This window comes from Medicago sativa, chromosome 8 (assembly GCF_051527215.1).
Source record: "Medicago sativa cultivar Bolivia chromosome 8, Bolivia_mono, whole genome shotgun sequence".
NCBI classification, from domain to species: Eukaryota; Viridiplantae; Streptophyta; class Magnoliopsida; order Fabales; family Fabaceae; genus Medicago; species Medicago sativa.
Genome location: NC_140756.1, coordinates 8866214 through 8878373, shown reverse-complemented (window position 1 = coordinate 8878373; position 12160 = coordinate 8866214). Strand labels below are relative to the sequence as shown.

The 12160-nt window shown below is 33.9% G+C and overlaps 2 long non-coding RNA genes across 2 annotated transcripts; both read left to right on the top strand.

The window, feature by feature from the left end:
* Window positions 1-1891: 1891 nt before the first annotated feature.
* On the top strand, window positions 1892-3459 carry LOC146896703 (uncharacterized). The gene is made up of 5 exons (XR_015023739.1): window positions 1892-1939; window positions 2031-2081; window positions 2193-2256; window positions 2866-2943; window positions 3125-3459. It is a non-coding gene; the product is annotated as an uncharacterized LOC146896703 (long non-coding RNA).
* Window positions 3460-10297: 6838 nt separating this feature from the next.
* LOC146896702 (uncharacterized) lies at window positions 10298-11862 on the top strand. Its single transcript, XR_015023737.1, has 5 exons — window positions 10298-10345; window positions 10437-10487; window positions 10588-10651; window positions 11223-11300; window positions 11480-11862. It is a non-coding gene; the product is annotated as an uncharacterized LOC146896702 (long non-coding RNA).
* Window positions 11863-12160: the final 298 nt, after the last annotated feature.

Here is a 12160-nt window from a genome sequence, read left to right as displayed (position 1 = left end):
TGAAGAATTTTAATTTATAGGCTTAATTATACAATTGGTCCCTTAAATAATTATAAAATTTCGATTTGGTCCCCCAATTAATAAAAGTCTCAAACTAGTCCTCTAAGTTACCTCCGTCTGCCACTTAAATCCATTCCGTTAGATTTTAATTAAAAACGTTAACATTCATCTTCCTCCTTCATCAACTTCATCCTCAAACCCGAAAATTCATCATCTTCGTACCAAACTCAAAAACTCAAAAAAAACTCGAATAAAAAAACTCAAATCTCAAAAAACTCAAAAAAAATCTGAAAATTCATCCTTCTTTCATCCGGAAATAATAATCAAAATATTCATCTTCAACAATCCAATATCCATCTTTCAAAATTCATCCTTCTTTCATTCATTAAACCTAAATTTCTCTCAAATTTAAACCCAATTCATCTTCTCACAAATTCAAACCTATAACAAAATCCTTTTCTCAAACCCATAAGACAATAATTTCTTCTCTCAAATCCCAAACTAAGTCCGAATTCGCACAAGAATTCCATGGCTATGCGATCAAGAAACACAAATATGCGTTCACCGCAAACACGAATGGAGAAAGAACACACACGAAACGATCCGCCATCACAACGACGGCTACAACACCATCACGAGAGAAACCAACATGATTACCTGTATTCGCAAACAAAACCGGATAACGGTAACAATAGTAGTGCAAACAAACCCCAAGTCACAATCAAAGGCTTCTTCGGACCTATTTAGAACCAACATTTGTCTTGGAAAAGCGAGAAAACGAAGAACAAAACATCAACCCTTCTCTCGTTTTGCTATTACATACGAGAGAGAATCACAAAATCGAATTCGAAAGAAATATATTGAGAGCGTTACCGGAACCCACATGGTGTTACTGTCCAAAACCCAATTTGCGTTAATGTTCATTGAAACCTAGATGAACTCAAATCCGGCGTTAGTCCTTTCTTCATTTCATATAAGAGAGGTGGGAATTAGTTAGAATTAATTTGACACCATGATTAATTCATACAAATTACGGCAACACATGCAAATTTTGCAACATTAATTTGAAGATAAAGAAGAAGAAAATGATTGAAATTGCTGAATCGATTTCGACATTAGTGCTTCTAGTGTTGCGGCGATTATCTTTACGCCGTCGTAGACGCTCCAATGGATCTTGTTTGGTTCCAAACCCATGAGAATAAATGAAAATGATTAATTGGTAATTAATTGAATAGTTGGAAGTGATGATGAATCGATGAATGATTTGTTAATTTTCTTTCTAACACGCTTCTTCCTTTTCTTTCCAATTTTCTCGTTGATTTCTTTATAATTATTAAAAGTATATTTTGGGTTTTTTTTTAGTTTTTATTTTTTAAGTTTTGTAATGAAATATATTAATTTTTCTGGGTTTGGTATGAAGATGATGAATTTTCTGGGTTTGAGGATGAATTTGATGAAGGAGGAAGATGAATGTTAACGTTTTTAATTAAAATCTAACGGAATGGATTTAAGTGGCGAACGAGATGTAATTTAGAGGACCCGTTTGAGACTTTTATTAATTGGGGGACCAAATCGAAATTTCATAATTATTTAAGGGACCAAATGTATAATTAAGCCTAATTTATATAAGAGGGTAATATATATATATATATATATATATATATATATATATATATATATATATATATATATATATATATATATATATCTATGTAGGGGTGAAGGTATATATATGTAGTGGTGTGGGCTAAAATTTCCGAAAATAAGTGTTATTGGGCTATATGTGTAGAAGCAACAAATCCATACCCATTTTGTCCTTGGCCCATGCAGATAGTGTTTAGCGTTGCGGCAACCCTAACAATAAAAACCCATCACACTCTCACTTTCATCCATACCGCATCTACTCCGTCTGTCGGTGGAGATCCGCCTTCGGCTTTATGTAAGTTCTCGTCTCTCATTTGTAGTTTCTTCTGTATTCAAGTTATTTTTGTTTCTTCAATCCTTAACAATCTCTTATCTTTCATTTTCAGTTCTCAACAACACTCTTTTCGTGTGTAGATTATAAGGAAGACTCCATGTCGGTAAGTTAAACTCCATGTTGTTGTTTGAATTGAGTGAATGTGAATGTGAATGTGAATGTGAATATGAATATTAATATTATTTTGTTTTGTTTTGTGTGTTTATATTTGCAGTTTACGTTTTCAGTCTTGGATGATCAGGGTCGTACTATTCATATTCAGTCTGATCATTCTCCTGGTTTGATTCAGAATTTCTTGTTATTAAATTCATATTTCTGTCATGATTTATGAAGTTTCCTTTTCAATTTCAAGTTTAGGGTCTGTTTGGATTAGGCTTATTCGAGTCTATATACTGAAATAAGTTCTGTGATTTATAGAAACAGCTTATGACTTGTGCAATTAGCTGTAATTAAGCTTTTTATCCAATCAGGGTTAGTCTTTATTTTGTAAGCTTTTTATGAAAATCGTTGCTTTTAGTTCCTCCATTAACTTAACTCATATTAAAACGAAGGGACCAAAAGTGAATGTATTTATTTTAATAATTATAATCTCTGTTGTTAATAGCGGCGCGGAGCAGCAAAAAAGCCTACCGCGTCAGAGCGCTACCGAGTCGCGCCGCGCTTTAGGGTAAAGCGGGTCAATAGCTTGTTTCGCGGCCGCTATCCGGCGGAGTGGGGCGGACCAATAGCGGGTCAAAGCGCCTTTCTTTGTTTTGCAAATGATAATAATCATTTTTCATACAACTGATTAGGATTTTTATTTAGGTTTTTTATCTGAGTGATTTCTAACATTATGATTGAGAGGACTATTTTCCATGTGAGAAAATAATTATTGTCTTAAATGGCAGGAAATTCGACTTATTTAGATAAGGTTCTTGCTGCTTTTGGAATTAATGTGGTAAAGGTTCTTGATGAAGATGAACAAGGTATCACTATTAAGTCCACCAAAAGCTCTCTTTTTCAAATGATAATAGTGTTGAATCATTTTTTATACAACTGATTAGCTTTTTTATCTGAGTGAATTCTAACATTTTGTCATGTTATGAAATGATTGAGAACTATTTTCTGTGTGAAAAAAATAATGTTTGTTGTGTCTGAACTTTGTAGGAAAATCTACTTCGACAGATTCTCTTCTTGCTGCACCTGGAATGAAAGTGCAAGAGGTTACCGGAGATGTCCAAATGACAGGCAAGTTTTTGAAAACAATCTTTTACCAAGAAAAAGGCCGCGACCAGAAAGTATAGGTAGCCAATGTTAATGTGCAAGAGGTTGTCGGAGATGTCCAAATGACAGATACCCGAGCTGGTGATGCTTAATCATGATGAGTCTTTGAGGAGTTTTAGGCTTTGTTTGGATTGATGGAATATGATGTAATGGTACAAATAAGAATCCTTTTTTTCACTTTATGATGATTTTCATGAAATACATTTTTTGCTTGATTATTTATTTTAGTTTTACAAGTTTTGATATGCTTAATGATTCTACATATATTCTACATGTTGTGTTTTTAAAAGGAACTAGTGTCACCTACGCTTGATAGTGTCACCTACACATGATTACATTCAATTTTACAATTTTCTTAAAACTATTACTGGTGTGAAGTTGTCGACTTGTTAGTGTTGTTCATCGACCAATTTTCTTAAACTAATACATAGCCCTTTAGCTCCTTTATATATGTGCTTGGTCATTGACCAATTATAATTGTTCTAACCTTTTGAACATTGGAAACATTGGATAAACTTGTGTAATTGCCTTGATAAAAAATGGGCTTAATACATGCTTTGGTCCCTTAACTTATTTTTTCTTCCCAGTTCGGTCCCTTAACTTTTAAATGTGTCAATTTGGTCCTTATCTTTTGTTTTCTTCATCGATTTGGTCCAATTTTATTAATTTTAAATCCCTAAAAAAGAAGACCGTTGGATCAAGGAAGTCCATCGAGATCTTACCGTGTACCACCAACACCTAAGTATACGAAATTTAATTTTTAAAAATAATATAAATCCATTTATATTAATTTAGAAATAAAATTTTGAAAAATTAATTTTTAAAAACAAAAAAATTCTAAAAATATTTTCCAGATTTAAAAGAAAATATTTTTAAAAGAAAAATATTTTCCAATTTTTTTTTGTAAAAAAAATTTAAATTAATTTTCCAGATTAAAAAAAAATTCCTGAATTTTTTTTCAAATTTTTTAGAATTTTTTTTGTTTTTAAAAATTAATTTTCCAAATTTTTATTTCTAAATTAATATAAAGGCTTAATGGTGTGTTTGGTCCTTGCAATTAGGCGTCGTTTAAAAATTGATCCCCGTATTCGCTAATCCTTGCAAACTAGCCTTGCAATTCTTAATCACTTAAAATTTCGTCCCTTGACCCCCGTTAATTATTGCCACGTCATTAATTTGATGACGTGGCTGCTGTTAATTGGTCAACCCACACGTGAAATGACAGCTTTACCCCTATCTTTATCTTCTTCTCATTCCCTCTTCGTTGTCCCCCTTCTGCGTTCTTTTCCTCCCTCAAAACACCACCTTCTCTCCAAATTTTCAACCAGTTCAAATCATCACATACCAAAATTAAAACCGGCATTCTCATCATCTCATTGTCCTCTACAAAAGCCACAAATTTATTTGAAGATCCAAGAGGTTCAAATTTTGAGTTTCATTTCTCAAGAACTTTCCCGGCACCTCTTGTAAAACGACGATCATCATCTTTCTTTTAATTACGGAAAAAAAACGACCAAAGAGATCTTCGCCGTGGTTTGTTTTACCTTCGTTGTCCCTCTCTAAAAATTCTTATATTGTTATTGTTGTAGCTTACGAACACCCAAACTCACAACCCCAAAGGAGACGCCGCCGCAACAAAGGGAGCCGGATCGGAACCACCGAGCACGGAATCATCGTCGGGTAGCGTGAAGAAATCGGGACATCGGAGTCCGAATTGGTCACGAAATCAACGTAAACATCTTCTCCTCCTTCCGTTTCGAGTTTATCATAAAAAATGGGTTTAACAATTATGAAAAATGGGTTTATCGAGTGATTCGAATTGGATTTATGAATGAATATGTATTGTTCAATTTGGGGTTGGTACTTATGAATCGATTTGGGGTTAAATTTATTGCTTCGTGTTGGTTTTTGGCGGCTTATGAGAGAGAGAGAATGTGATGGGTTTTTGGTTGGATGGAGGTGAGGTATCACTACCCCCGAACTTTCTCAATTTCGGATTCATGGTTTTTTTCCGGAAAAATTGAAGAAGATGAACAAGTGCACCACCATATACATTGTTCAAAGGAAGAAGAAGAAGAAGGATGATGAGGGTATTTTTGTCCATTCCCATGCCATTTTGCTAATTTGATGACGTGGCGGTCATTAAGTCGGTCCAAGGATGAAATTTTAAGTGATTAACAAATGCAAGGGCAAATTGCCGGATTAGCGATTACGGGGACTAATTTTTAAATGCCGCCTAATTGCGGGGACTAAACACACCATTAAGCCTAATATAAATGGATTTATATTATTTTTAAAAATTAAATTTCAGTATACTTAGGTGTTGGTGGTACACGGTAAGATACGATGGACTTCCTTGATCCAACGGTCTTCTTTTTTAGGGATTTAAAATTAATAAAAGTGGACCAAATCGATGAAGAAAACAAAAGATAAGGACCAAATTGACACATTTAAAAGTTAAGGGACCGAAGGAAGAAAAAATAAGTTAAGGGACCAAAGCATGTATTAAGCCATAAAAAATGGATACACTTTGTATTATGATATATTCATCTGTTATCTTTAACTTATTTAACTATATATATATATATATATATATATATATATATATATATATATATATATATATATATATATTGACACCAAATCTCAACCCTTTATTAATATTTGATCAATGGCTTATAATAATTCATTTAATTATCTCACGTGACTATAAAAATTTCCACTTTTGTGTCATCGTCAATCTCCATTGTTCCTAATGACTCATTAAAAAAAAGGGATCCTAATAATGAGTAATTAATGACATGAACTTGCAGAGAAAACAAATACATCAAGGGTACACATTCTCATACGAAGTATGCACATGATATGCTTGGGAAAATTCCATCTCCTATTTATTTTAGAATATATATTACCGCTAATCTAATAAGGACTTGAAATTGGGGTTGAAGCAAGAAGCAGTAGGATCATCAACAATGAAAATATTTCAAGAGGCATTTGTAATTGACTTTATTGTGAAATTGTATTATATATTGTTGTCATATGTAGGATTTTTTTATATTGATCGATAGTCATTCAAGACTTATACTTCTCCTAAAAAAATGTATTTCTCATTAAGTTATGAATCTCTAATTTATATAGAGGCAAAGGTTTGAATTGATGAAGGCAAGCCGAGATGAACCCGGAAGAGCGAGAAATTAGAGGATAAAATAGGCAAGTTAAGATTTTTTATTCGTAGAAGGCAAGATGAGATTTTTTTTTTTTTTTTAGGGAATATGAGATTTTTATGTCATGTGAGGATTAAGTGACTAATTATAAACCTTTAGATCAAATAAAATAAAGGGATGGGATTTGGTGTCAAAATTTAATTTGACACCTTGGTGTCATTTGATCCTATCCCATATATATATATATATATATATACATATATCTAGTGAGAATAGTGTTTTTAAGTGAGAATGTGAGAATGAGTTTTCGGCCTTTAGATTAAGCTTTAATGGCTAAGATTAAAAAGCACAATTAAAATAAGTGTGTGCCTCTCCATTTCTTATAACGTGTGCGCCTCTTCTTCCAAATCCAAACACCTCGCAACCCATGTTCCAAATCACGTTGCATCTTCTCCAAACCCTTTTTCTACCTTCAATCCTCTCAACCCTTAATTCTATGTCTACCTTCCTATGTCTACCTTCCTCATTCTTGTCACCGCAAGATCGGGAAAATTCATGACAACAACAAATTGTTAAAATTTGAATTTCCATTGTTCATACGAACGTAATTAATTTGGGGTTTGAATCAATTTGTATTGAATCATCTGAATTTCTATTGAATCAATTCTTGAGGCGCTATAATCAATTTGTTGTATTTGAAAGAAAAGTTAATTAATCTTGAATAAAGAATCAATTTTTTGTTGGCCGTTTGAATCAATAGTGATTTTAGAAAGTGAGGGAAATTGAAAGGGTTGTTGTTGAAGGCGTGGCTGGAGAAGATGAAAAGAGGCATGGAATAATGAGAATGATAGAATAGGGTGATACACATGTGAGACTTTAATTTGAACCATTTATTTTTGATCTAATGGATGATAATTATTTTCACCATTCTCATATAAGATAGTCATTCTCATATGATATGTCCTCTATATAACGACCCTTGGATCAAAAAAGCAAGCATGATTAAGAGATCCTTGATAACTTCACGTGATCTCTTAATTGTATCTCCCACGCGCTTACTAGGCCGGTGAGAGGAGTGTTTCTCAATTGCGATCAACAACAACAACAATGAGCTCCACCTCCAAAAGTTGAACCTCTTGAACGCACCACCGCCGCTCACCGTGTTGTTTTGCCGCCGTGAAGTTTTGTTTTATAGAATGGAGAAATCACGGCCACCCCAACCACTCTCCACTTTCCTAAGACGAACCCCGACCACTCAACCCGTCATAGTGTTGCCGGTATGCCACCACGCCGGGGTTTAAGGGAGAACGAGAAAATTAATTTAAAAAACGAAATTTCATTTGATTTGTTTTAGTTGCGGCATAGGCCGAGATTACAAGATTGAGATTATCAAAACAATTACAATTATAATTAATTTACAAGATAAATATTAGCATGTTGTGATTAATCCAGATCGGTAGGAGGTTCATGAAAAAACCATAGAGCGGAACTTAAGCTTTTTTTGGAGAGAGGAAAAGAGAGAGAGAGAGAGAGAGAGAGAGAGAGAGAGAGAGAGAGAGAGAGAGAGAGGGAGAGAGAGGGAGGAAAGAGAACGGGGAAGGAGAATGGATGAGATGAAGCGCGTAGAACAAGGGAAAAACAACAAGTCACGTGCATTTTTTAAGTTAGCTTTTAATGCGAACAGTTCATTTGGATCTAAGGGTCATTGTTCATTCCTCTCACCTCTCACATTAAGCACTCCTCTCATTTGATACATCCCCATATATATATATATATATATATACACATCAAATAAGAGCACATCTTATTGTGAGAGATGAGAGGAACTAATCTCAACCCTTAAATCTAAATAAATGGCCGAGATTAAAATACTCCTTTTTTAATTCACCCGCACCCTTTTCTCATTCACACGCTCACCGTTCATCTTCCTGGTGCCTTCATTGTCAAAAAAAAAAACTTCCTCGTGCCTTCATTCCAAGTGCTTTCACTCCAAATCTTCACCAATTTCGGTTTTCACGGATGCAACAAATCTCTCTTCTTACACCCATTGTTGCATCTTATGAATTGGATAGGTGATAAAACTAATCTAACTCCACCAGTTTTATAGAAAGAAAAAGAGAGATATTTTGATGTCACCGTCGTGACGGTTCCCAAATCTTTTGACTCTGTTATATGCAGATTTTTTTTAAGGTAATTGAAATACAATCAAAGCTTGAGGCATAAACCGAAATTGATTCATGAATAGATTTTTGATTGAAAATAATTCGAAATTGTTTCACCGCACTAATGGAATTGATTCATGGTCACCTTGATTCATAATCTAGTAAATCAACCTTCAATTTTTTATTGAAGAAATAGTAAGATTAATTGGAATTGAAATTTAATGGGTCAAGTTTTTCGATTAATCTTCAATCAAAAATTAAGTTGTTGTTGGAGAGAACCACCGTTGTCACGAGAGAGAAGAAGGAGAGGAATCGCGGTAGTGAGAGGAAGGGGAATGGATGGAGGTGTGTAAAAATTAAGGTGTTGTTATCAAAATTAGATATCACCATAAAGATTGATCTAAGGGTTGTTATTTAACCCTCTCATCTCTCACAATAAATGCCCTCTCTCTCTCTCTCTCTCTCTCTCTCTCTCTCTCTCTCTCTCTCTATATATATATATATATATATATATATATATATATATATATATATATATGGGATTTGCTAGAACACACCACTAGTTTTTATATGGGAGTGTTTTAGCAAGCTACACCTTAAGGTGCATTTAACTACTTTTTAGTTATAACTTGCTAAAACACACATTCTAAAAAATAAGTGGGTGTATTCTAGCAAATGTCTATAAGAGTTGCTAACATACACCCACTTATTTTTTAAGAAGGTGTGTTTTAGCAACATTCACCTTAAGGTGTATTTAACAACTTTTTAGTTATATATATATATATATATATATATATATATATATATATATATATATATATATATATTTTTTCTTCAAAAAAAAAATCGAGTGGGTGTATCCTAGCAAACCCCATATATATAATATGGTGGCATTTAGGGTGAGAATGGGAAAGAGTTTCCCACTATGGGAAAGTTGTTCTTGACCATTAGATTAAAAAGGAACACATATTTTATGATGGTTTATCCACACTATATATTCATTCATTGTCTTCAACCTCATCCAACCGAAAATCTCGGACCCACCACCACCTCTCAATGTCTCCTTCCTAGGCCTCGTCGTTGATTCCTTCGCAACCGTCACCTCGTCGTCGTTCACTCCCGCCCGTTTCGTCCTCCCCAATTCCCTCAACGAACTTGCCGCTTACAACCTCCTCTTCCGCCGACAACAAATTCCCCCTTTCCGCCGCAAACGACGTTGCCGTCAATAAATATTTTATATTTTATATTTTCTGTTTTCAATTTCTTCATCTTTCTTATTAATCTGCTTTGAATCACCGTGTTCATCAATGATTCTTCAATTTGTGCTACGAATCTTAATATACCTATGTTCATAACGATCAATTCAAGTTTTGTTTATATAATATATATGGCTTAATTTCGTTATTATTAGCTTTATTTGTGAAAGTACATTGCTTGGGTGCGAACATTAATTAGTACATCTAGTTTGTGGGGTTTGAATTTGCTTAATCACATTATTTTTAGTTTAATTTCATGGAGCATGATTGTTGTTGCAGCTGCTGGTGGTGGTGAGTGGGTGGTATATATATGTAGGGGTGTGGGCTAAAATTTCCGAAAATAAGTGTTATTGGGCTATATGTGTACAAGCAACAAATCCATACCCATTTTGTCCTTGGCCCATGCAGTAGTGATAGTGTTTAGCGTTGCGGCAACCCTAACAATAAAAACTCATCACACTCTCACTTTCATCCATACCGCATCTACTCCGTCTGTCGGTGGAGATCCGCCTTCGGCTTTATGTAAGTTCTCGTCTCTCATTTGTAGTTTCTTCTGTATTCAAGTTATTTTTGTTTCTTCAATCCTTAACAATCTCTTATCTTTCATTTTCAGTTCTCAACAACACTCTTTTCGTGTGTAGATTATAAGGAAGACTCCATGTCGGTAAGTTAAACTCCATGTTGTTGTTTGAATTGAGTGAATGTGAATGTGAATGTGAATATGAATATTAATATTATTTTGTTTTGTGTGTTTATATTTGCAGTTTACGTTTTCAGTCTTGGATGATCAGGGTCGTACTATTCATATTCAGTCTGATCATTCTCCTGGTTTGATTCAGAATTTCTTGTTATTAAATTCATATTTCTGTCATGATTTATGAAGTTTCCTTTTCAATTTCAAGTTTAGGGTCTGTTTGGATTAGGCTTATTCGAGTCTATATACTGAAATAAGTTCTGTGATTTATAGAAACAGCTTATGACTTGTGCAATTAGCTGTAATTAAGCTTTTTATCCAATCAGGGTTAGTCTTTATTTTGTAAGCTTTTTATGAAAATCGTTGCTTTTAGTTCCTCCATTAACTTAACTCATATTAAAACGAAGGGACCAAAAGTGAATGTATTTATTTTAATAATTATAATCTCTGAATAGCGGGTCAGAGCGCTACCGAGTCGCGCGTTATGGTAAAGCGGGTCAATAGCGGGTCGAGGCCGCTATCCGGCGGAGTGGGGCGGATCAATAGCGGGTCAAAGCGCCTTTCTTTGTTTTGCAAATGATAATAATCATTTTTCATACAACTGATTAGGTTTTTTATTTAGGTTTTTTATCTGAGTGATTTCTAACATTATGATTGAGAGGACTATTTTCCGTGTGAGAAAATAATTATTGTCTTAAATGGCAGGAAATTCGACTTATTTATATAAGGTTCTTGCTGCTTTTGGAATTAATGTGGTAAAGGTTCTCGATGAAGCTGAACAAGGTATCACTATTAAGTCCACCAGAGGCTCTCTTTTTCAAATGATAATAGTGTTGAATCAGTTTTTATACAACTGATTAGCTTTTTATCTGAGTGAATTCTAACATTTTGTCATCTTATGATATGATTGAGAACTATTTTCTATGTGAAAAAATAACGTTTGTTGTGTCTGAACTTTGTAGGAAAATCTACTTTGACAGATTCTCTTCTTGCTGCACCTGGAATGAAAGTGCAAGAGGTTGCCGGAGATGTCCAAATGACAGACAAGTTTTTAGAAAACAATCTTTTACCAAGAAAAAGGCCGCGACCAGAAAGTATAGGTAGCCAATGTTAATGTGCAAGAGGTTGTCGGAGATGTCCAAATGACAGATACCCGAGCTGATGATGCTTAATCATGATGAGTCTTTGAGGAGTTTTAGGCTTTGTTTGGATTGATGGAATATGATGTAATGGTACAAATAAGAATCCTTTTTTCACTTTATGATGATTTTCATGAAATACATTTTGTTGCTATTATTTATATGATATGCTTAATGATTCTACATATATGAAGTTCATTTTTCTACATGTGTTTTTAAAAGGGACTAGTGTCACCTACACATGATAGTGTCACCCTCACATGATTACATTCTATTTTACAATTTTCTTAAAACTATTACTGGTGTGAAGTTGTCGACTTGTTAGTGTTGTTCATCGACCAATTTTCTTAAACTAATACATAGTCCTTTAGCTCCTTTATATATGTGCTTGGTCATTGACCAATTATAATTGTTCTAACCTTTTGAACATTGGAAACATTGGATAAACTTGTGTAATTGCCTTGATAAAAAATGGATACACTTTGTATTATGATATATTCATCT